The sequence below is a fragment of the Mercenaria mercenaria genome, chromosome 2 (genome assembly GCF_021730395.1).
Source record: "Mercenaria mercenaria strain notata chromosome 2, MADL_Memer_1, whole genome shotgun sequence".
NCBI lineage: Eukaryota > Metazoa > Mollusca > Bivalvia > Venerida > Veneridae > Mercenaria > Mercenaria mercenaria.
The window spans coordinates 100,862,899-100,890,702 of record NC_069362.1 but is presented as its reverse complement, the minus strand read 5'-3'; the positions used below and the strand labels follow the sequence as shown (position 1 = coordinate 100,890,702).

General features: G+C 34.5%; 1 long non-coding RNA gene across 2 annotated transcripts; it reads right to left on the bottom strand.

Annotated features, from left to right (window-relative positions):
* Nucleotides 1-372: 372 nt before the first annotated feature.
* LOC128555309 (uncharacterized) lies at nucleotides 373-15,663 on the bottom strand. Of its 2 annotated transcripts, XR_008369968.1 has the most exons (7): nucleotides 14,847-15,663; nucleotides 13,389-14,686; nucleotides 10,320-10,400; nucleotides 8,627-8,746; nucleotides 8,029-8,211; nucleotides 4,829-4,898; nucleotides 373-3,856 (listed from the first exon to the last, which is right to left on the bottom strand). It is a non-coding gene; the product is annotated as an uncharacterized LOC128555309 (long non-coding RNA). The 2 variants fall into 2 exon arrangements; XR_008369969.1 differs by lacking the exons at nucleotides 13,389-14,686; nucleotides 14,847-15,663 and adding an exon at nucleotides 11,467-13,339.
* Nucleotides 15,664-27,804: the final 12,141 nt, after the last annotated feature.

The following is a 27,804-nucleotide window of genomic DNA, read 5'->3' as shown; positions in this document are numbered from 1 at the left end:
ATTCAATATGTACCATTTCTGTTAGTTTCTGAGCTTCCATTTTATATTACATTAACTGTGATGCAATGGAAAAAAAGAAGACTTTTATCAGTGAAATCATACATTTGGACTTTTCTGCGTGCCAGTTCATTCATTTCATTTTTACAACTTGATGTTGCACGACTCATAGGTACAGTGGTGAAGAGCACATACTTTATGTGTCAAGCCGCCCTATACACAAACATAGTTCTGCAGATACTTCAGATGTGAATCATACGTAAATTATCAAATCGTAAATTGAAAATACGATTGTTTCAGCACCAGTGATGATACTATTACCAATGTTTATTAACGAAAATAATAAAACATAAATCAAAAGGAACAATTTAAGGCTTTGATAAGAATAATAATACTTTATTTTGTTTCGAAATCATTGTAGCTTAACCATATATTTTGAGACAACAACAACAACAAAGGTTGTTTCACATGAAAATTGAACAGCATATAAAACATGTATTTTACTCTACGAAACAATTGTCAGTTTACTGATATTTATGCCCCACTTCGAAGAAGGAGGGTATATTGTTTTGCAGATGTCGGTTGGTCTGTCTGTCGGTCGGTCGGTTGGTTGGTTGGTCTGTCTGTCTGTCGGTCGGTCGGTCTGTTTGTAGACCCATCCGTTTCCGGATGATAACTCAAGAATGCTTGGGCCTAGAATCATGAAAGTTGATAGGGAGATTGGTCATGACCAGCAGATGACCCCAATTGATTTTGAGTTCAGTATGTCAATGGTCAAGGTCACAGTGACCAGGAACAGTAAAATGGTATCCAGGCAATAACTCAAAAACGCTTAGGCCTATTGTCAAGAAAATTGATAGTGAGGTTGGTCATGAGCAGTAGATGACCCTATTGATTTTGAGGTCATTAGGTCAAAGGTCAAGCTCACATTTGCCAGGAACAGTTAAACGGTTTCTGTTCTTCTTGTCCAAAACCACAAGGCCTAAGGCTTTGATATTTGGTATGTAGCAAAATCTCGTGGTCCTCTACTAAGATTGTTTAGATTATTTCCCTGGTGTCAAATATGGCCCCACCCAGGGGCTCACATGGTTTATAAAGACTTATATAGGAAATACCTTGAAAAATCTCTTGTCCAAAACCACAGGTCCTAGGGCTTTGATATTTTGTATATGACATCATCTACTGGTCCTCTACTAGGTTTGTTTAAAATTATTTTCCCCTAGGGTCAAATATGGCCCCGCCCTGGTGTCACATGGTTTACATAGACTTATATAGGGAAAAACTATGAAAATCTTCTTGTCCAAACCACAAAGACTAGAGCTTTGATATTTTTAATTTAGCATCATCTAGTGGTTCTCTACCAAGTTTGTTCAAGTTATCCCTCTAGGGTCAAATATGGCCCCACCCCGGGGGTCACATTTTTCATATAGACTTATATAGGGAAAAACTTCATGTCTATAACCTACATCATTCAAATTTGGACCACATGTTTTGTTTTAAGTGGCAAGATGAACCTAGATATGAGTTGACCTTGATCTTGACCTAGTGACCTACTTTTACATTTCTGTAGCTACAGCATTCAAATTTGGACCACATGCATAGGTTTGTGTACCGAAACAAACTTTGACCTTGTTATTGACCTACTGACCAACTTTCACATTTTTGAAGGTACAGGCTTCAAATTTGGACCACATGCATAGTTTTGTGTACTGAAATGAACTTTGATCTTGATTTTGACCTAGTGGCCTACTTTCACATTTCTGAAGCTACAGGCTTCAAATTTGGACTGCCTGCATAGTTTTGTGTTCTGAATTGAAATTTGACATTGATTTTTACCTAGTATCTACTTTCGCATTTTTCAAGCTACAGCCTCCAAATTTGAAGCACATGCATAGTTCTGCCTACCGAAATAAAGTTTGACCTTGAAATTGATCTAGTGACCTTCTTTCACATTTCTAAAGGCCACAGCTTCCAAATTTGGACTACATGCACAGTGTTTTGTACCGAAATGAAATTTAACCTTGATTTTGATCTTGAGCTAGTCTTGAAATTTGGAATATTAAAAAATGGCTCAGTGGTTGGTGCCAAGATCACTTTGTGATCTCTTGTTAGGTTAATAGGTTAAAGGTCAAGGTCAGATTGGACCAGAACAGTAGAATTTTTGTTTACCATGAGCTTATAATTTCTGTTCTTTGTGCAATTACTGAATGCATCAAGGGGGGCATTTCGTGTTCGACGAGCTCTAGTTACATTAACTTCCGTGAAAATGACTGCATTAATGGGCCACATTTTGGACAGTTTAAAACCTTTAAAGACCCACTATTTTAAAAAACTGTTACGTATCTTCTTGTTGATGCATTTGCAATATTGTCCCAGTGCTGGAAAGTAGTTTTCAGTAATTGTTCCTTTTATTTCTTTACAAATGGCATTCATTTTTAAAGGGGGACAACGTCTTCAGAATATTTCAAGTATCCATCACACGGTACAGTACTTCAGAACATGTAATGGTTAGGTAGACTGTTGGTAAAGATGTTGTTTGTTTATCAAATATTTCTGTGTTTTTGATCATATACTCCTAAACCTTAACCGTAAATAATATAAGTAAAGCGTTGGGAATGCAAATAGGAAACCCACTAACAGATGACTAGTAAAGTAAACATAAACATTTAAATTCTTATTACGACTAGTTGGGATATACTGGTGGAGGCTGACTAACAGACCTGGAAAAAGAATCCGACAGAGATCAGACCAACCGAAATAAAGCATTAGTATGAGTATACTTGAAATCTAGTTAATTTCGGATAACGCATAATTAAGATATACCGTAGCAGGTTGACTTGACCACCAGGTCGGACAGAGATCAGGCAGATAAACATCAGGTCGCACATAATACATTATTTGTTGAAAAAAATATACCTCGCCGAAGACATATTCTAAATAAAAAAAATCACACATGCCGAAATTTCTCGTTGAGCTGCAACAGCTTGTGGCAAGGCGGAGGCCATTCAACAACAACCTTTAAATTTGTAAAGAAAAATAAAGAATAGGAAAATAAACAAAGGTGGGGATGGAATATTAATCATTCGATTTTTAACAAAAATCAAAGCCGACAGTTAAAAATGCCATCCGTTTCTGTTGCTATTTTAAACATGCCGTAATGAGCGATTCTACCGAAAGTTTATTTATACACAGGCATAAGCACACCCCTTCTATATCCGTTTTGCATTGTAAACATTAAAGTACACATTATTGAAGTTAAGGGCAGTAATAAAACGTAAATTTTAAGAAGCCATTAACCTTAGCCTGCTAAATTTCTAAAAAACACTGGTCCATCATTCAATATATGGGCAGTACCATTTATTATTTGAATGGGTGTTCACTGTAAAACTGACTGCATAGCAAACAGTGCAGATCATGATCAGCCTGCACAGACGTAAAGGCTGATCTTGGTCTGCACTGGTCGCAAAGGCAGAATCACTTGCCGCAAACAGGCTAAAGGTTAAAGACTTTATTAAGATCTATATTATTTTATTTTTGCAATCATCGCGAAATTATCTATTGTTTAAGATTCAATGTATGGCAGATCACATGAACACATTTTTTAAACATAATGCGTATTAACATTTATACATATAGATACATGAATATTGAGACACATGATCTAGATATAGTTCTGAACTGTTTTCCAGAAATATTTTAATTTCGTTTTTGCAACTTCATCTAAAGAACCGTACACCTTACAAATGCCTTATTGGTTGTTGAATTAATCATGTGTCCAAAACCGAAAGAAGATTGGTTGTGTGAACGTGTCTGAGGTCATGATGGTCCACTCATCTGTCTATTCAAATCCTCATCTCGTCTGAAAAAAAATCAACATAAATCTGACAATAAAACTCATACATATACTCATGACTATACAGAAAATGTTGTTTATGCCTGCAAATATAATTGAAGGAAAATATTAAAAAGCCATGCATAAGATTCTTTGTACTTAGTCAGGTTATGTAATTTTATTCTTTAGTACTACTGATAATGTGTTTCATCACTAATATTTATAGGTTATTAGCTTTGTATCGGGAAATATGGAGCGCAATATTCTTCCGCTGAAGAACGAGTGCATATTTCTCGATGCAAAGATAATAACCTTTTTATTACATACGCATCTACACGTATAAATATTATGTAGATATCATAAATATGTTCAATAGCCTGAATAGGATTGATAATACTGAACTAAATCGAAAAAAATAGTGCAACAACACACACTGAATTACGTCACACACCCGATATGAAATTCAGGCGTCAGTGTATGGAAAAATATTGACGTTTCCGGTGTAACTTAACGGGGAATAGAAACGAGTATGTAATAAAAATCAATATAAGTAAGTTTATAGAGAACCGATCTTACCGATTTTCGTCGCGGAAGGACGAAATCGGGATAGATCCCTCTACGGTAACATGCGAATGAGATATACTATCGAATTAAAAATGTGGTCTTCCGGCACGTGCACAGAGCGTCTGAATTAGGATTTTTCGGAAGAATACGCTTTTTTCTTGTGCATAATAAGCGTCAACATAACTTGTCCGAACCGCAACGTCTTGTGCATCAGTACAATTATGGGCAGTATTGTTTTTTTTTTATTTCAAAATCTACCTTTAAATGGTTTACTGCCATAGTCATTAATTGTTCATTATTACACTACACCATAAATAGAATGTTCCTAAAAGGAAATCTCTCTCTCTCTTTACCAACCCACTGATGTATTCATTCGATCAACTATCCCTACCTGTGTACCTATGTACCTGTACCTTACACAACCGTTTCACTTACATAGGGTTTATTCGTCCCGTTGCTGGATCACCTAGATCAACAATTGTTGCCGCATACCATAGATACTCAACTGAATAGAATGAAAGAATTGTAGATATTAGTTTCATTTATCATCACATTCTGTGTCTAGCATTACAAAAGAACTGATACTTATAATTAAAGTTGGTTAATAAGTCAGGTAACGGATTTGTTCGAAACTTCAACAGTTGATCATTTTTCACTTATTTGTGTTCATTTAACGCTTAATACAAGTTAGATTTTCTCTGGCCGTGTCTTTAGGAAGGTTCCATGTGAACAGCCGTATGAATACATCTGCGGCAGTCTTTAAATTGTTTCTTTTTTTGTACTTGTAGCATGTGTAAATGTTGAGTTCTGTTCAACCCTGGGCTATAGGGCGTGGACGGTAACATGCATTTCCACTACCGTCAATGAACAGGCTCAAGCAAACCGAGCCCGCAACATTTTCGTTTTTGTCGTGTTGAGCGACCTATGGAGTTTCTACTTTTTTAGCTCACCAGAGCACAAAGTGCTCAAGGTGAGCTATTGTGACTGGTCATTGTCCGGCGTCCGTCCACGTGCGTCGTGCGTCGTCCGTCAACATTTGCCTTGTGAACACTCTAGAGACCACATTTTTGACCCAATCTTTATGACACTTGGTCAGAATATTTGTCTTGATAATCTCTAGGTCAAGTTCGAAACCGGGTCAGGTGGGTTCAAAACTTAGGTCAGTAGGTTAAATCATAGGAAAAGTTTGTAAACACTCTAGAGACCACATTTGTGACCAAATCTTTATGAAACTTACTCAGAATGTTAGTCATGATGATTTCTAGTTCAAATTTGAAACTGCGTCATGTGAGATCAAAAACTAGGTCAGTAGGTCAGATCAAAGGAAACAAAGGAACACTCTAGAGACCACATTTTTGACTCAATCTTTATGAAACTTGGTCAGAATATTTGTCTTTATAATCTCTAGGTCAAGTTTGAAACTGGGTCATGTGGGATCAAAAACTAGGTCAGTAGGTCAGATCAATGGAAAAGCTTGCGAACACTCCAGAGACCGCATTTTTGACCCAATCTTTATAATACTTGGTCAGAATGTTTATCTTGATGATTTTTAGGTCAAGTTCGAAACACTCTAGAGACCACATTTGTGACCAAACCATTATGAAACTTATTCAGAATGTTAGTCATGATGATTTCTAGTTCAAATTTGAAACTGCGTCATGTGAGGTCAAAAACTAGGTCAATAGGTCAGATCAAAGGAAACAAAGGAACACTCCAGATACCACATTTTTGACTCAATCTTTATGAAACTTGGTCAGAATGTTTGTCTTGATAATCTCTAGGTCAAGTTTGAAACTGGGTTATGTGGGGTCAAAAACTAGGTCAATAGGTCGGATCAATGGAAAAGCTTGTGAACACTCTAGAGACCGCATTTTTGATCCAATCTTTATGAAACATGGTCAGAATGTTAGTCATGATGATCTCTAGGTTAAGAACAAAACTGGGTCATGTGGATTCAAAAACTAGGTCACCTGGTCAAATCAAAGGAAAAGCTTGTGAACACTTTAGAGGCCACATTTGTGACTCAATCTTTATGAAACTGGGTCAAAATGTTTGTCTTCATCATTTCTAGATCAGGTTTGAATCTAGATCATGTGGGGTCAAAAAATAGGTCACTAGGCCAGATCAAAGGAAATTCTTTTCAACTCTCTAGAGACCTAAATTTAAGTTTGAAACTCATTAGAATTAGTCAGAATACTTGTTTTGATAATCTATAGGTCAAGTTCGATTCTGGGTCAAATGGGGTCAAAAACTAGGTCACCGGTTAAATCAAAGGAAAACTTGTGAACACTCTAGAGGCCACAGTTGTAACCAAATCTTTACGAAATTTAGTCAGAATGTTTGTCTTGATGATCTTTAGGTCAAGTTCAACTCTTTAACCTTTAGCCTGTTTGCGGGGTCAAAAACTAGGTCACTAGGCCAGATCAACTCTGGTGAGCGATGTATAGGGCCATCATGGCCCTCTTGTCTATTTTGAAGTTCGATTTTCCTATCCGGGTTGCCTAAGTAAGAGTATAAATTCAAGAAACACACTTTGCCTAAGAAAATATATCAATAGTAGGCCTTTTCTATTATATTTATTAAAGACTTGCATTAACACTTATTACTTAACCTGAAATTTATTAGAAATGCAAGTTTTGTAAATTACTATTTTCTCATTTTGTCTATCTCGGTTGCGCAACCAAGATAGATTGGTAATTAATGAATTCAAAACCTACAGGGAGTTTTACAAATTGCCCTTTGATTCAGATTGTTGAAATATCCAAATACATACTGAATGCAAATTTTAACCTAGAAGCTACATTTAGAATAAAATAGATAGTCCACTTTTTTCATACTGAAGAACAAAGAATTGCTATTATTTAAATACGTAGTAGGGAAAAAGATTAGCAACTTACTTTATGATTGTTTATTGAAAAAAGAAAGTAAAAGCAGGAACAAGATAATTGTTCTACGTGAATGTCTCCAAGAACATGCTAGTGTACAACGTACACCATGAACAATATAAATGTTTTACATGAATGTCTCCGAGACCCTGTCAGTGTAAAACATACATCCAGTAACTAGCAAAATGTTTTACATGAATATCTCTGAGACCTTTTAGAGTGTACACTAAACAGCCAGCTGTTCACAAACTGGTTTATTTCACGTCCTCGTGTCTTTTTTTCTCACCCAGAGTGAAAGGTTTGTTACAAACCAATCTGTTATAACATAGGCGATATCTTAAAAGGAACCAAGTCATTTAACAGAATGCAGAAAACCAATAATTTAAATATGAAAATTATAGAAATGCAAATTTTTAACCATGTAAATATCTATTCAATTTCTAAGGTAAAAAAAAAAAAAAAAAAAAACAACAAAAAACCCACAAAATGCGAATATATATATAAAAAAAGGATTTGTTTCATTTATCAAATTCATTCCTGTTTCTGTTGCAATATCACCAATACATCTGATATAACCTTTAAGTGCAAATACCTTTCTCATAACATAAATAAATAACAATGCTTAATACCCTTTACATTTATCAAATCAGTATGAATATTAATTTAATCTTGTAAATATTACATTTTGGTTTGAACATATTTCTTTTAAGTGATAAATTTCCAATTTCAATTAATTCCATTGTCTCTTACCGTCTAGAGAATCGATATTATTTTCTTCTTGTAATGCCTATTCTCCTGTACCCTCGTTAACAGAAACTGGCAGCATACGTAAAGCAACCGGTCTTTCGATAGCAGCTCCGGTGATATCTGAGGTATCCGGTGTCACAGTGTCGCTGCCAGTAGGGCTGGAAGTATCAGCATTGTTCTCTGCACCTACTCGAAGTAGTAATAGATTAAGGTGATGTGTTGATTTGAACCCTCTAAATAAAAAACAACGTGTCGCAAAGAAATTTTCTTGAAGAGTTTTAAATGTTTTTGTTTAAAAGTCTATAGTAGACATGAGCCACATCATCTTTTTACAATTATTTGTATTGCAGTTACATTACTTTAATATGGTGATTTCAATATTCGATGGATTGGTTCGATTTCATTAGATAATACCTAATATTATTGTAACCTATTTTCAGGGGTGAAATGCGAACCATTTATTAATTTATTATGGTTACATTTATATATTTATACAATAATCATATTGTTTTCTTTATGTAATTTGGAGAATGACCCAATATTCTTGCTACGACGGTTCTGTATATAACCTATTGAAATGATACAGAAGTTTTATTCTCACCAGAATTGTTGACAGTTACTCGAGGTTCTGCGCTTAAAGTCTGAGATGTTGGATCTGCTCTATCAGTTAACTCTATTGCTTGACTACTGCTACTGTTATTAACACTGATATTCGTAAAACCTTTAAAGAAAGATTCAAAATACTTCATTTATTATTTTAATGGTGTTACATGTACGTATACCTGTGCATTGTACAGAAGCAACGTATTTCTTGTCGTATGAGGTAAAACTGGGTAAGTAAATTAAATCAAACGTAATCTCATTCATCAACAAATGTGGTATAAATATGTCAAGCAAATCTTCATGACGACTATTCGAAGAATAGGTAGAGCTACTGCACTCAACCATTCGTCAGCTTTGGTGTCGGTGTCATTGTCATCGTCCGCGTTAACGTTAGCGTCGGCGTTTCGATTTCGGTAAGTTCTTGTATGTAATCTAGCATCTCAGTAACCACTTGTGGGAATGAATTGAAACTTCACACACTTATTCACTGTGATGAACTGACTTACACTGTACAGGCTCAAAAACTCTATATTGCGGTCTTCTTTTGTCATGCTTCTTTTTCGGTTAAGAATTTTTTTTATTAAGTTTTGTATGTAAGCTGTACTCATCAGTGGGAATGGATTAAAATTCCCCTGTGATGAGCTGACTGCTTAGGTCATATAACTTTACTTTGCATTTTTACAAACTTATACCCATTTTTCGACTCAGATATGTTTGGTAAAGTATTTTGTACAGTGTGTATGACAGTGATTAATATCTAGATCGAACTGTTTATATATTCAATACCGGAGGTGCCTATTTTTATAAAATGAAACTTGAAATTAAACTATTTATAACTAACACGTAATCAAAACAGTCGAACAATAGTATCTAGGGTTAATAGTTCGAATGTCTCATATCATAACTTGAAAAACAAGTTTTCAATATACTTTAATTATAACTAACCAATCAGAAGCATATTACATGTACTTGTATTTTCGTAGTTATTTCACGCAGCTGCAACCATCGAACGTATAAAAATAAGCTTTATTGCTGCTACATATGAAATGATTTGTCTCCTGTCTTTGTTGTTAATAATTCTGATTGATTGAAGATCGAGGGGTCCATTTTATTTTATGATAGAATTCCCCTTAAGTGGGTGCTGCGGGGTGTGGTGGGTGTTGGCCACAAATGTATCTAACGACTCGGAAAGAGATGTCTGTTTGCAAAGACATGAATACTTGTAATCCGGAATACGTATTACTATAAACAATAAATTGTTCCGCTAACGAATGCGCAAAAATGTAAATGTAAACAAATGAGGAGAAAGATTGTTAATGTAAAAGCGGAACTATGAAGATCGGGTTGTGTCACTAGTCTTTTATTGTTGCAATCTATTCAAACCCTCGCCACACAAATAAAAGTTTTCTTACCTGCCATAAGTAATTATTTTCAGCACTTTCCACAATTGTTTAACTGTATAAACGGACTTGTTAAGAGTGCACAAGTTAACACTACATCTGCAAGACACTGATGCAAATGCTTGATTTGGTTTAACTGTTCCAGAGGTCCTCATGCATTACGTAGGAATATACGATGCGTAAAATAATGTGTTGTTCCTGCTTGTCATTTCTTATGAATGAAATTGTTTAGCTTTTTTATGTGCTAATTATGTTATTTGACTAGTACACTCGTTGCATTTTATTACTTACCATTTTAAAATTATCATGTTCTCTCCAGTTTGGTCGTACCTAGGAAATGTAACAGGAAAGGCTGCTGACCTCGAGTAAATCCTGTTGATGAAAAATGACTTGTAATTTGTTTTCATACCATATACAAATGCACTTTCTTGCCATATTCAAATTCATGTCTTACGTTCTATAAAACAAATTTCTTTAAACATGCAATAAAAAGTATAAGTAACCAAATTCAATTGATTGAGGTATCTTCAAATGACACAATTTCTCTCATCAGCTTCCATATCATGTTCCTGGTGATCTTATGTAAGTTTACATTCTGCAAACGTGTTTCAGACACTACATGTATGTATTTGTTATAGTTTTCGTTGTGACACAATTACAGGTCATTAGTTTGACGATGGAGGAAGACCCCAGATGCCCCAGGTGTGTATATTTCTATTTTAATGTGAGTAATACTATTTTCTATTTATTCTTGTTTAACATATGATTTGCCACAACATGCATAAAAACAGGAAATAGCTGCAAGTGCAAATTTTCCAAAGGCTCGGATCAATGAGAACGCTCGGAATTACGAGAAAGAGGCATATTCCATTCTGTCCTTTCGTTTCCTTGTACTCGTGTTGCATTAAAGAAACAAATGCAAACTAACAGTAATCTGACAGCATGCATACGTGATAAAACCATCTAGTAAAGATACTGATAATAGAAAAGGCTTTGTCTGAGTTTGTATATGTAATGACAAATATTTGAAAAGAAAGAACGTGAATACACTTCCTTCTGTGTTAAATTTCATTAAAGTAGCCTTAGTTTCCGAAACCAGATAACCTTTCTTTGCAAAGTGAAATAGAAGTTTAAGATGCAACGCGTTTGATTTTTTAAACAAGTGTAATAAGGAAACTTTCAATGGTTAGCAATAAACTTGCTAAATATAAAGACTAGGCAATAATTACACTAACTTCAAGTTTGAATGCAGCGACACATACTTTTATAATTCATATCAATTACATGTATCCATTTACCACAACACTAAGGATCCTTGAAATCACTTCTTATTTCCTTTTTCATAAATTTCGAATACTCTTACATCATACTAAATAAATCCATACAATTGAATTTTAAAATTAAATTTTAAAATTCTTATTTCAAAACAAAACTATACCATAAGAAACTCCAGATTAAATCGTTTATCTGCTAGCTTGGTTAAAATGGGCTTTGTCATTTGTAATCAATTAATAACAGTTTGCTAATAATTAGTAGACAACTTATATACGGTCAAATTGATCAATGTGTTTACTTTATGGCAAAGTCAACATAACGGAATGAAGAGATCATGTTAGAGTATGTCAGATCATTTAAACCTCTCTATAAAGATAATTTGTTTTGCAAAAAAAAAGGGTAGTTTTTGCATAAAACAAGTCAGAACTTGTAAATTATTTTGATAAAGCTACTTTTTATTCTGTTCAGTTCAGTAGTTGTATTTCTTTTATGGTATATTTTCTGCTTATCAATTCTAATGTAAGTAACTAATTTATACGAATTTAAACTTAAGGGAAATAAGATAAACATGTTCTTAATATGTATACAGCTCTTGTTAAAGGTGAGTATTTAGGCAGATGGAAAAAAAGCGTATCACAAACACAACTGATGCTTGGCGTTAATAAAACAAATGATCCACAAATCTATACACAGTGGTGGAACAAGACAATATCCGGCGCAATGAATATGTTATTACAATACTACTCGTTAACACGTTAAACGGTTTGTGCACAAAACAGCTGGTATTTATTATTAGGTTATTTAACATTGTTCTGTACAATACGGATATATATTTGGACGAGTACCCAGCTGAGAAAACCATATTGGACGAGCCGCGTGCGTCCAAATACAGAAAATACAGGATTTTTGTACGCGCGTGCATCCAAATACCGTAATATATTGTACGGTCACGTGTTGCAAATGAACGTTCGCGATTGGATAGATAAAATAGGTATAGAATAAATGAAGTTATTGCTAAACATTTTAAGCTAGTACAATATGTTGGAAGAGTGGCAATGGTCAAGATCAAATGAGATTTAAGAAAACGTTTGCAAAAATGCAATACAAACTAATGCACAATGCCTGAAACAAGACATTATTAAACAAATACAGACAGATGCACACTTTTCAAACCAGCATATGAGAGGTGATATCAGCATATTCTTTGCCATATTCCTCACTAATAGTAAAATATTAAAAAAGCATACCAAAATTGGAATAATATATAGTTTTACAGTGACCAGGGGAGTTGTGGTCTAGTCCTGTCAACCGAATATTGCGGTTCAAGTCCAACTGTGGTCACGATCACATCTTCTCATATGAAACCACGATTGCTATTGGGGCTTTTCTGAGACGTAGAGTCAATTTTGTCTAATTTTGGTACGTTCAAGTTTCCCCTTTTAAGAACGGGTGGTGAATAATACCAATTATTAAACATATCAAAAATATAACCAACTACACGGTATTGAAGAAGCAAGATATTCTTCACGTAGGGAATCATTACTTTGCAAACAAAATGTTAGCGTTTCAAGAGACTTTTTGTGTTGCACGTGTCCCGTGAAATTTCCATATATTGAACATTTTAGATAACAACAATAATGTAAAAAGTATGTCTAGTGTCAAATGGTACCGGTACGAATGAATACAAAATTACAATAATTGGTCAAACAGTTGCCAAACGTACATTGATTGGAAAAATACTGTCATCTTACATGATTAGAAACTGAATATGATACACTTAAGGCAATTATTGATTACCTCAAGTTGAAGTCTCTTATATTTTCGTAAATTCAGTTGACTGAAAATCAAAATAATCTTTTCTTCCTTCTATAGGCAAACTTACTTTATAACATGCAGATTTAGAATCACAAAAGAGAAAAGCAGTAAAATTATGTCAAAAATCGGTCTTTTATTTCAATTTTTTAAACCATTGTGTATAAGAAATTAAAGACTGTATTGATGATAAGGATATATTGCTTAAATGTAATAGTCCATAAAGTAATAAACATTTTATAAACTTTAGTCTAGGGGGAAGTACTTACTTACATTTTGTATAATGTACAGCATTTTTGTTTTGTCCTCTACCATAAGCGATGCTTTTGCGTCATATACCATATGTCTACAAACTACTGCGAGAAAAATGCCTTTTCCAGAGGTTATTTACTTTGACATCCTAATTAATTTTATGAGAAATATAGATGAATATGTTTGGAAACATAATACTGATAATTTCTGCATGATTTTTCCCGTTTATTTTATCACTGGACCATATAACAGGGAATGACAGCAGCCATTAGCAAGACGCAAAACCATCAGCCATTATAAAAGAAAACAAGAATGAAATTATTAATGACTGATAATATCACATTTCGTTGGCAGATGAGTTAGCGCCCGACCATATACGTCTGTCACACCCACTACAACTAACATATCAGTATAAATGAAAACTACAACACAGTTTAATGGGAAAAGGCCGCAACTTTATTTTAAAGATTTCTCATGGCAACTGGCAAGGTGACATAATGTTTAAAATGCACATACTATACAAACAGTTAATTTAAAGATGTATAATGAAAATAACCTAATTTCATTTGCCCCAGCGACACTGCAAAGGTACAAACAGAATACATTAAATAAATAAGATACAATTTGAATCAATCGAAAGAACAATTATCCCCAGTGATGGCTGCAAAAGTGGGAAATACTAACTGTACATAGAAGTTATCAGTGTACAAAGGTCAACAATTTTACATTCCGATAACAGAATAGCAAACACACGGCATCAAGATGTAAATGTTATTCAGATATGTACAAATGCTATACGAGATGCCGTCATATCAATTGATATGCATGCCACAATCGAATCTGTATATTAAACAATACATTTAAAGTCGCTACATTTTATCACGTTGAACAAATTCGATTGTATATTTCTCAAACGGAATACGAGCCGCCCACGAAAAACCCCCTCCCCGATTTTTAACAAGGACAGGAGGAAACGTGGTTCCGTAGCCAATGTATAACATATTGAAATGCTCAGACTATTCCTCGAAATACTGAAAAACGGAACGAATTCAAGCATGCTTAAATATATATTTATACTCTACGACTATCATTTTTTTTTCTGTAACAATTTCGTATAATTGCCATGCCTAACTTCACAAACCTGTGGGAGCAGAACACCAAAGTACATGTAAGCGCATTATATATACGCTTTATATAAAAATGTTATGAATTAATTTGAAATAACGGTATTCATCATAATTAAATGTACCGTCTGAAGAAAAAACTTTACTCATGTCACTGATCATTTATGCACCTAAGGTCTCGAAGATAGGTCTGCACTGTGAAACGAAGGCATGTACAGTCAAATGAAAAATCCACGTATCGTAGGGGCGAGCAAAACATGCGGCTCAGATGTCTATAGCAGACCAGCCATTGAGCAAAGTAACTGAAAACTGATTACGTCGAGTCTCCAGACTACCGAATTCCACTGCCTTCAACCTATGACGTCATCTAATAACACGAATTGAGGTTCACCTTCGACGTCAGGTAATGACACAGTGACTTAGACAGTAGACCCGACTATGCTGGAATGCCATTTTGATTTAATTAGTTATAATGAAATTATAGTTAAACAGTATTCTACAAATGCCTTGGCCCTCAGTCCTCGACCGAATTATTTAGTGGCTTCTAGCCATTTTCAGCCGAGAGATTGTACTACGCATTCATTAAAACGCAAGTGCAGACCCACAATTGAGACTTATACGCTGACAAACTATGGCAAGGCTTCTGCTAACACTGGTTAGACTCATGACATTTTCCACAAACAAATATAAACCATGGTCGGTGGTCGACAGCTTTTCAAAGTGGCGTACCATTAATCAAGGCTAATACGCTATTTCCTTCGCTACACAGAACACTAACAAAAACATGACTATTCAAGTTACTTAATACCATTCTGAATTAAACTATTACTTTCGAGTAATACTATTACTTTAAAGTTAATGCATATGACTTTGGTACTCTTCTACTCCCACAGTGACTTTTCATATTAGAATCAATTTTCTATAAAACGTTATAAAGCCGCGACAAATAATAACGTTAACATATATATTTATAGATCTATCAGTTTGAGTTTCTGGTGTTCAACAGAACATTTTACGAACAACATTACTAAAGTGTCTGATCGTATGGGTATTCCATTTCATTTCTAAAGTAGTTCTCATAGCAATAATCTCACAAAATCCATGTCATTATTTTGATACATCCTCTCAAAGAATGATCGTAAACTTTACTGATACATCCTCTCAAAGAATGATCGTTACCTTTATTGATACATCCTCTCAAAGAATGATCGTAAACTTTATTACATGACCAAATAATTCATCAGTCACTTCATAGCTGTGTGTGTTGTTTGTGGGAATACTACTTTCTGCTATTGTACGGTTCCCTGATGACGTATTCTATGATCTGAAACAGATCTACTATGCAGGAACCTGAAAAACAGATGAACAGAAGCAGAAAGATTTCTGATTCACAATAAAGTTATAAACAATATCAACAAGTATGGGCATGGGCGGGTGGGATAAATTCAGTGAAAGTCTATGTTGTTCCATTGCTGACGAGAATTTAAATGGCCATGTAAACGTGGCAAATCCAAAAACGAAATTCACGCTTTTTCATTACAAATTGCGTCCAAAATATAAAAGGAAACAACTAGCGCACAACTAATTATTAAAATACTGTTCTCGTCGCGACCTCCTTACTGGAACAGAGGTCCAGGAAAAATAAACAGGTTTATTATGCAAAAAGGGGCAACATAAAACCCATTATTTTATCACTGGACCATATAACAGGGAATGACAGCAGCCATTAGCAAGACGCAAAACCATCAGCCATTATAAAAGAAAACAAGAATGAAATTATTAATGACTGATAATATCACATTTCGTTGGCAGATGAGTTAGCGCCCGACCATATACGTCTGTCACACCCACTACAACTAACATATCAGTATAAATGAAAACTACAACACAGTTTAATGGGAAAGGGCCGCGACTTTATTTTAAAGATTTCTCATGGCAACTGGCAAGGTGACATAATGTTAAAATGCACATACTATACAAACAGTTAATTTAAAGATGTATAACGAAAATAACCTAATTTCATTTGCCCCAGCGACACTGCAAAGGTACAAACAGAATACATTAAATAAATAAGATACAATTTGAATCAATCGAAAGAACAATCATCCCCAGTGATGGTTGCAAAAGGGGAAAACTGTTAGCAATAAACATTATCAAAGAACCGATTCGAATTGAATAATTATTTTCCGTCTTTTATTATTAATCACCTTGCCTAGTACCATACCTGAAATGCACTTATGTGTGTTGAAGGGCCACTAAAATTATTATTTTTACATACGTATATATACATTATGAATAAATGAAACTGCTTAATAAAATAATAATTGCCCCAAGGTTAAAACCAAGCGTTATTTTTATCATAATTAACAATGTAGAAATTTGTGTAAGGTTTAGCGTATATCCGAAAACCATAGAAATATTTAGTGAATGATCAACATCTTTATAAACAACCCATCTTTCAAACACACTTTTTACCGTTCTGTCTTGTAAAATTGGATTCTTAAATATTCTAAAAGATTTGTCCCCCTACAAAATTAATGTCATTTGTACATAGATAAAACTAAAGAATAGTCAAAAACGACGTTTAACCTAGATATGTAAATATCAAGCATTCGTACATTGTTGCAATTGCAACAAAGGAAGACATGTAACAGTTCTTCTCTGGTCGAATTCCACCAGTATATTTATAAATGTAAACGTCTGTCTTAAAGTGATACCCCTCAAAATTCTTTTTTTTAAACACGAGAATGTACTTTCATTATTTAATAATGTGAATGTGCCGCATTTGTTAAGCATATTAAGAATACTGAGAAATAAACATAAACGACAGTAGAGCAATTTAAAAGTGATGTAAGAAAAATAAGGGTAGAAATTCATTTCTTTAATATTCTATAAGCACATGTCAAAGTAGATTATTAAGATATTAAACATACGCTTATGTTTCTCATACATATACTTTCCAAGTTCGCAAATTAAAACATTTTGCTGTCCTCGTAGAGTAAAGCCCCTTAATATGATTAGAAAATTGGTCATAATAATTGTTCATTAATCAGCTAAATAAATAAAATCTATGTATCGGGGGCGATCCGTCCTGGACAGTAATTACGATTTGTTTATATGTACATAAACACGTAAATAGAATACTTGCCTTTTCTAAAATAGAGATGTTTCTCTACAAGAGATGGTTGCAGATACAAATCATCCTGTGAATTGAATGCTCATCCATCACAACAGGTATACAACCCATATAGACAATCACTGGAAACATGGCGACAGTAAGACATTTGTGAACCGTTGTGCCAATCGATGGAAACTGTGATGACAATAATTTAGCCAATGCCGCTGAAAAATATGAATGAAACAGCAGCACAACGGATGTAAGATTATGGTATTAGTCTTATATGTGATACTTCTTGGAAAACAAAACTCACGAAGAGAAAAGGACTTGTACCGTGGCTAGAAAATGCAATCTGGCTGTCAGACATGCGCATCATGGAAGTGTAGCCGCCCATATCATTTCTGATACCTTATAAACCTTATAACAACGACTATTCTTTTTACAAACTTAAAGCCCTGCTCCGCTGCTATTCAAATTCTTTTGTGTGTACGCAACCCATGATTACAATAGGTAACAATTAACGACCACGTGCCACACTTTAGCACGCAAAACCACAGGCATTTCATATAGAATGTTATACAAAATAGACTCCATTTTGACAGACTTCACCGCCCACAGTCAGGATTTTTATGCTTTTTCAGTGACAATTCAAGGTTAAAAGGTAGGACGGGAGCAGGACTGGCGTTAAAGCCCTGCTCCACGGGTATTCAAATTCTTTTGTGTGCATGCAACCCACGACTACAACAGGCAACAGTTAACGGCCACATGTCACACTTTAGCATCAAAACCACAGATAGTTCATATAGAATTTCATATAAAACAGACTCTATTTTGACAGGCGTCACTGTTCATAGTCAGGATTTTCATGCTTTTTCAGTGACAATCCAAGGTTAAAAGGTAGGACGGGAGCAGGGTTTTAATTTTTAATGTTGACCTGGAGGTATTTTCCTAAATAAGCACGAAAATTAATGAAACAGCAGAACATTAAAGACTATTTATGACAATGCACCTGAACGCTACCTGGACAGATCAAGACAACATATTATGCCCGAATCATGCAAAAAAATACCAACTAAACAGGAATCAAAACTGCCATGCCCTTATATACGGAACTCAAATTAGCTATAGACAAAATTAACTTGTACGAATTTTGCTATTTTAACTAACATTTACTTGTTCAAAGGACAAAAGGATACAGTACACTTGTACTGCGCATACAGTTATTCCCAAAAACAGACCTGCACTGACCAAACAGACGGAAACGCTTCAAGGGGGGTCCTCTTTGGTGGGACCCTGGTTGTTAGAGGTTTAGCAAAGACATTTGTTTTTCTTTTACTTTTTTTTTGCAACTCTCGACGCTTGGGGACGGCCGATGAGAAGCACATTTTACCTTGAAGTATATAAGCGCAGGTCAATTATGGGAAGCCGACAGAGACGACACTTCAGCCGACATTTTTTATAGTCAAGGCTGCCTCTAACAGTTAAGGGGTTTTACTTTTATTTATTTTATATTACCCCTTAAACCAATATAAAGCATGTACTTGTGCCCCCACAACAAAAGTACATAGCTGCACAGATTATGAAGACGTGGCCGCAGGCATATTATCTGCCAAACCAGGGATATAAACTAGCTATTTTCATTTAGGGGCCCTGACTGTCCAAACTAAATGTTAAACATTGGGTATACGGGCATTTTAACCAACAATTTAGAGGTCCAGCCGAACATCTAGGGGCCAATGGCTAGAGCCTATTTATATCCCTGCTTACGCAAGCTTACACGCTTATAATCCGCCTATATATTTATCATTACGTTTTTGTTTTAAGCTGCCGTAACAACTGGGTGGCAGTATATATAATTACTTTTAGCTAATAGCACATATGGACAAATAATTCCGCAACAAAGCATTTATGCTAACATTTCAGCCATTACACCAAAAGGTACAATGAAAGGTACAATAGTTCAATGCTTTAGCCAACAGCGCCGCTGTGAAACTTAAAGAACGAAAAACAACTCACAGCGCCCATAGTAATTTGTCCGTATTTTTCCCCTTTTTTTTATTGATTCAACATGAGCACAAATAAAAATTACCTTAATAATCAAAATTAGAAAAGTTATCTTACGTAGGGCCTAACCAGTGTTCAATTGGGTCTTGAACCTTAGACCCCTCACAATTCGATAGTTTTGTTTTGTATTTGTAAAATGAAATAATATAAAAGCCCTGGAGACCAGACATCATGTGCACTCTCAAACTTAGAGTCCTTATGGTACGTGTCTCTGTCCATATATAAAGCTACATATGACGCTATTTGAACATTTTTTTTTGCACTTGGCCTATAATTCCCTCTTTGAGCTACGCCATTGACCTACTATCTACAATATGACCGCATCTTCGATCATTCTTAAAATATTACTTCTAAGATTTTTTCCATCTCTGAATTGAATTTAATGAATTAAATTAAAGAATACGACTCACCCGGTTCAATATTAATTTGTGTCTAAGAGCTTCCATCAATGAAGATGCACTTTGACCGTAACCATTCCAAGAGCCACGATAGCTGCTTTGTCCACACTTATTCTGAAGATCTTTATTGGCCTACCAATCATATTTCTCAAGGTTGTGGATAACTTCTCACGACGGAATTAACTTGCATTTTTGAGTCTTATAGTATACAACTTCTATATAAAATAAATACCATGTGAATATGCAAAATAAATTCAGTGAAAGTCTATGTTGTTCCATTGCTGACGAGAATTTAAATGGCCATGTAAACGTGGCAAATCCAAAAACGAAATTCACGCTTTTTCATTACAAATTGCGTCCAAAATATAAAGGAAACAACTAGCGCACAACTAATTATTAAAATACTGTTCTCGTCGCGACCTCCTTACTGGAACAGAGGTCCAGGAAAAATAAACAGGTTTATTATGCAAAAAGGGACAACATAAAACCCATTATTTTACATAAAATAATATTGCCTTCAATGTATTTATTTCAGTCTTTTGAGTTTTAAAATGGTGTTGTTAAATAGACAAATAAAGAAATAATGACTAGTAGTTACCTCTATTATTGAGACAGTCTAATTGGAAACACGTAAAATGCTCGTGTAAATTACTATAAAAGAACGAACGAACCATATGCCAGTGTACTCCATGCCTTTGTATGAAACAGACCAGCAACAAAAACATCATTTAGGGTCTGACGATACAGGACAGAGAACAATCACAAAGCAGAACAGTTCCAGTAGGAATATAAAGAACCTATGGAATCTTCCATCAGTTTAGAGAAAGTGTACTAATGTGATCACCAAGCATGCAGTTTGGCTAAAAGTAGACGATTCATAGCATTTTCAAACAAACCGCTTTTTTAACGAAATACAACTGAACAAATGCAAAATCTTACTCTGTAAGTGCAAGGTTTTCATAAACGTCGGTTAAAGAAATGACACGGAAGAGTCTTTAAATTACTATAAAATATCTAAACAGAGGAAATTTACACTACTGAAATTACTTCTTTTCATTCTCCCCAAGTTTGCTTAGCTTCTAGGCGACTAATACTATCATCACGACGCCTGAACTATATTCATGTTTAAGCCAACAACTCAGATACTTGTATTATCGTGTATTATCCCTACAAAATAATTTGAAACTTTGTCAAACACGAAGTTCCATTAATAAAATAGAAATTTGTTGACACAGCGACGTAGTACCTTTGTTTATTCATTATCGGACTTTAATTAATTATAAATTACCTATTAATATGTATGCATACACATTTTTTGATAAAACTGCTTTTATATGCTAATTTAAACATTGTTTCTTCTAGAATAACATTGTCTTCGAAGGGATTGTCACCTGCGATTATTCAGCAGTAATGAATCTTCTGCCGTTCTTTTTTGTCTATTCAGCTGCCACATTTACTCGTTTGAGGTCATGTTTTATCCGGTCGCTTGCCTGGAAAGAAATACACCACTTAAATCTACAATGCCGGATAGTTCTCTACATTCTCACGTTTCTTTCCCCATGAACTGCTATGCACTAGTAATGATATTCGCATCAAAGTATAAAGCAAAGCATATGGCTGGTGAATCGATCAAGGGTGGTCAATGAAGACTGCAATAAAAGTATATGGAACAGCAAGGCAGTACCTCGCAATCAAAGTGCATTAATGCGCTATTTTATGGTATCCGTAATATTACATTTGGGTAAAGTGCAACAAGTCTAGAACACAACAGCTCGAATTCTAGCCAAGACGTTTTGCCACAATCAAATTACCACTATATTCAAAACCCCATTTCTTTTTACAACAACTTGAAAACTAAACGATTATCTTATTCTTTACTGTATTTTTTTTTCAATATGTCTTCTTTGGTTTATTTAATCTATATTTCATGTCTTTGATTGCTAGATGTGTAATGTAAATGCTGGTATTATTTTCAATGTCTGTCGTGAAGCACTTTTGTTCATGTATATTTACTCGAAAAGCGTGCTTTATATCAATATTGAAAATACTACTACTACTACTACTAATAATAATAATAATAATGTAATTATTATAGTGCATTTTATTTGACCTGGCGGGGCATGGTTTTACGACGGTCCACTACATTATTGTGCAGAGTATGTAGTACATGTAACCATTGTAGCGTTGAATTTTAGTCTTTGGTTACCGAAGATTGCGGAATTAAGCAATTATATTCCTCTACCTATTTTGCTCGTTTTTTTGAGATTACCATTATTTGCATATGTCAGAGATTAACTCCTCCCCGCCAGGTCGATAAAAACGGACTATAGTGTTATTAAAATTATTATTGTTATTATACTGTAAAAAAACTGTTCAACGAATTAAGATTCATTTGCGGCGATTTCGCGATTATGTCAATTCGTGAAATAAATCTAAACGGATAGCTAAAAGCCCCATTTAGATGAAATCAAATCCACAAATAAATATCCCCACGAAATAGCGGTTTTGGTGAAATGAGAAGTTAAATGTGTTCCTCGAATTGTCCTGGGAAATTTGTTGGAACATATCTATTATATGAGGCTCAGCATATTGTTCGAAACATTGGCACAAGACCAGAAAGAAAATGCCTCTGTACATGTTATACCCTTTTCGTAGGTATAATATAAGAACCATGGTCATGAACGGGAAAATGCACTAAACCAATTCAAGCGTAAATTCCTCACCTAAAACGCGCAGATCGATTAATGGGTACCAAGTATATTGAACAAGCAGTAATTTATCTTCCATCATGCACCAGTCACATTGTCTCAATATTACATATTGCAGAGATACTCCGCATATTTTCTGCTTTCGTCAACGTTACAGAAAAAACATGCGTGAACCACCCCAATGAACATCCGGTCTAGAGGTCACAGCAGTGTGTACATGTTAGGCGAAATGTAAACAAACAAAAACAGAATGCAAAATATTCACAGTTATACAATATATCTCAAAATGATGAATGAAATTCATCTTGGGAATGATTTTGAATTTGAAGTCATACATTGGTATACATCTGTTTTGTTTATTTTATTTAGATTGCACGTTTGTGCTACATAGACACGTTTTAGCAAACACGTGTAGTTAAACGACAACTGACTTACATTTTCACATCAACCAATCAGAATAGTTTTGTAATCTACACCAGAACTTCACCAGGGAAGTTCACCAAAGTTTTCTGTAACGTTGATGAAACTATAAATTACGCAATAAGAAATACTGAAGAAATGTGACAGGTACACAATGTTAGATAAATCACCACTTATTCAATATTCATAGTACACATTTGCCGAACTGTACGTTTAAGGTGAGAAATGCGCGACTGAAACGGGTTAGTGTATTTTCCCATTCATGACCTTAGTTCTTATAGTATACATAGGGGTAGGGTATAACATGTACAGTTGCATTTTCTTTCTGTTCTGGTGCCAGTGGTTCTAAACCTCTTTATTTGTCTAGTTGTTCTGAACAATTTGGCTTAGATACGTGTTATTGTTGTACAATCAATTCTATAAGAGGACAAACGCAATCAAGACTCAGTTTTATGGAGTGTTCACGAGATGTTATAATGCAACACTCCTCTCGCCCCTATCCCCGGCTGAAGAGAAATTATTTTAGAACGTACCGTATAGCGGGATATTTCTACGGTGGGGTGGGGGTGGGGAGGGGGGGGGGTGATTATGCGTTTCTGCGGTCTCTCGGTAGAATCGCAAAAATATTTCCAGCAGAATATTCATCCAGCAAAAATTAAAAACGCAAAAAGTCTGCATTGTTTTCACCAACATTGTTTCACGCTTTGTTTCCCGAGATTATAATTGTAATTTACCGCCGTCATCTAACAATTACCGATAATGGTATAATTGGGTGTGATGGTCAATCAAAGTCCTAACTGTTAATCCCTCAGAAAACGTGTTTGTTTTGTGAATGAAATAAACTGAGAGAATTTCACTTGAGTTGTTCTTATGAAGATCTTCCGAACTATACTTTATTAACCTTCATACATGTGTAACTGTATGGTGATATAACGTAGTTTTCAGTTGTAGTTTGTACAATTGTTGTTGGACTTATATTTTTTAAATCGCATGTTATAATATCCTACAATGTACACATGAAAAGCGGAGTTACTTTACAGCAGTTACCAGTAATTTAGTTTATTGTTTTTTATGCTTTCATTCTCCTCCTTGGTATCGAAAGCGCAGAAATTTCTCTTCCTTTTATATGAAAACGCAGAAAATAAACACGCAGAAATTTCTTTAACAATTTTTGGGACCAAAACGTAGAATATTTTGACGCAGAAATAACCCGCTATACGGTATGCCATAATTTCAAACGAGAATAAATAATCAAAATACTAAAATACTTAAAATGAATTTCATTGTGAAGTGAGAAAACTCATCCCATTAATACAGAAATACAAAAATATCAATGGGAAACTTATTAGTATGAAATATAATGATGATTATTCATTATATATCCGAAATTATATTTGTTATTATTATTTTTATAAATTTAATACTCAAACATCTATATTGTGATACCTTATAGTGAAGGTCTTCATTTCAATGTGTGATAGTACAGATTCCTTGAATATCTTAATATCTTAACTATTGAAACACAGACGGTGTTTTTATTGTATTGTATTGTCAAAATTGTCAATTATCAACCTAAAACCATAAATCAGTCATGTGTTTAGCCCTTTTTGGCTTTGTCCTTCAAATTTAGCATCTTCAGAGATGCGTGTATTTACGAAAATGGCATTTTTGAAATATGTATACTTCGTTGACCGTTTCACCGCAGTATCTCTTTAACACAGTCTGGACTAGTGAGAGAGGATAACTAGAAAGGTTGTATTGTGGAATATTGAAATCAAATTATCTATTATCTATGTAGATAGTTTTCGTGATGAAAATGAAGGTGAAAATAGACCTTTCGAAACTTTCAGCTGCTACTTTTCATATAGAATAGAAGTTCGTCAAAAGCTATCCGAAGTACATATTATATAAGTTTGCCCAACAAACAAGCTTTGTGAAAACTCGGTTAGAGTCTACTATTACCTTTATTTTTTCATTGAGTTTGCCATGCGCGACACCATTTGCATCTCTTCTCACTATCTTCAGCGGAACTCTATTAATATAATCTGGAAAATAGATCCCTCGGAAGCACCGACAACAATGCAAACAGTGAAAATTGCAGACTCGGTTTGATTGAGTCTGTTCATGAGCAGTAATGGAAACATTATTACACCCCCTCCAAACAAAAATTTAAAAAAAAACAACAGATGACAATATTGTAGCAATGTTAGGGCATAGGGTATGGGCAGTGAAAATATTGTTCTAAAATGCCAATTTGATATTTACAATCACAACAACCTCTCTAGAAAGTTTATTATTCTCACTTACATATATCAGTCTTTTATACATAAGAGATACTGACCCGAATTATTGGCCATTATCGAAATTGAACTAGATTATAACGAAGGCACACTTTGTATAAGTTCTGTTTAGTTCTGAGAAAAATTACTCCAGTTATCGAGGGGACACTCAATTTTGGCCATTTTACAAATTCAAGGGACTCTGAACTGACTGGTTATCGATATTGGCCTAGATGCAATCTAATTATCGAGGAGACTGTCAATTTTGGCAGTTTTGAGTAGTTGAAGGGCCATAAGAGCGGAGTCCGTCAATTTTGGTAAATCCGACTAGACTAAGTCCATGGGACATAACTCTAGAGATACAGGTCCGAACTGGCTTGTTATCGACATTGTTTTAGATTTAACAAACGGACGTTTATTCATTCAGCAGATTCATTTACCATAAGGTAACCTTAGTCCGAAAATTGTTTAGCGCCTGGGTGCTGGTCGCACTGTCTTATGTTCTGACATCTGTAATATAAATTAAAAAAGAGCTAGAAGTCGCTCTTATTTGGACAAGGGATACTATTCTCAAAGTGTATAGTATAACACAGTTTTATTTTTTCACACTTTGACTTTATGATGTCCTTATTGTGATTTGTTGTCGTTGTAATCGTTTCATCTTTGTTACGTTTAACAAAGATAATGACGCAGACTATTCAATTGCCAATGCAATTTTGGCAGTGATCAAATCTAAAATAAGAATATGTGGAAGCATGCATGGAAGACAACCACAATAAAATCGGACTAGAATTGACTCTGTTTAGAAGTGATATTGATATGTGCAAAACCTTTCACGTCCGTTGTGCTGATTATGTGGAACTCTATCATGACCTATGAGCCAAACTTTCAAAATAGTCCAAACCCTTTTGTAATATTTCTGTAAATAACTAGTAGTAATTTCGTTGAAGACTACTTACACGATAACGTACTTGATAACGTATGCAACGTAGCAACGTTACTACGAATGTTCAATACTCCTGTCGAACGTTTTACTCTTAAAGTGCGTCTTCCCAGGTACACTGAAAGACAAACTGTTGAATTAGTCAACACTTAAATAATCCCTGAAACAATAGTATATACAAATATGAACCATTATCAGTGTCAAGGAACAATGATGGGCTGAACAGTTTCTTACTGGTGCCGTTATTTAATGGTAATAAATGCGCACGGCCAGCCTACGCATGGAATGTAATACTATGGTGACTTTGGTTGAAATGGATGCTGTTGTTTAAACAGTTTTATTGGTGGAACTTTGATTAAATGAAATGCATCATTGGTTGAATTATTTATAATGTTTACATTATTGTTAAAAAAAGAAAAAGAAGACATATGTGACTAGTTATATAAGACTGAATAGTGTAAACACAATCAAAGCAATTGACGCTGTGTAGTAAGCTGTAGTCAATAATAGATATGATATAGAATAATAATTTTTGGAACGCAATTTTTTTATTTAGTCTTTTTCGTTTCATAAAGAACTTCAAACTTTAAACCCCAAAACGTTGTTTTCAGAACTACTGCGATTCTTAAAAGTTATCATATATCAAAACGTCCTTTCATACATAGTATAAGTTATTTCCCATCTGAATGTAGTCGCACAAAAATCAAGATTAATATAAGTATAGAAACTAAAAATAACTAAAACACATATCTTGGAATTTTACTCTTACACTTTCTTAACATTACCATGTAGATATGTTTCTATAACGCAAGTTATTATCGTATAAAAATAACATTATAAACGAAGCACTTTTTACAATCTGAAAAAAGTAAAAAGCATATGATTTGTTTGTCAGCGGTTAGTAAACTTAATCATTTAATGATAAAATGAGATGTTTGTAGACGACAACGAAATACTGATTTACAATACGTTTTATACCTTGCCATTTGTAATTCATGGTTTTCGAAATGTGGTGCTGCTTTATGTGTAGCTTCTTAACTATACAGGTCTATGAACAAGACTTTAAATACAATGCTAAATTTTACTTTCGTAATTAAGAGTTGGTTTTGAAATATGATAGTAATTTAAAGACACTTCTGCAAAAGGTATATCAAAACTGATTTTTATCTGGATGTGGTCTAAAAACTTCGTTAAATTTTGGGTCATGGCAATTTTCCATTTATATTTACTAAAGTCATTAAACGTTTTATCAAAAAATGTTATGACCCATCTGTTTTGAAACACACCGCATGTTTGGTGTTCAGTTGTTTTACACTTGTACGCCACGCTTCCCTCTTTGGTTGTGTCTGAAGGAACAGGCGGAGGACTCTGTAGGTGCACCAT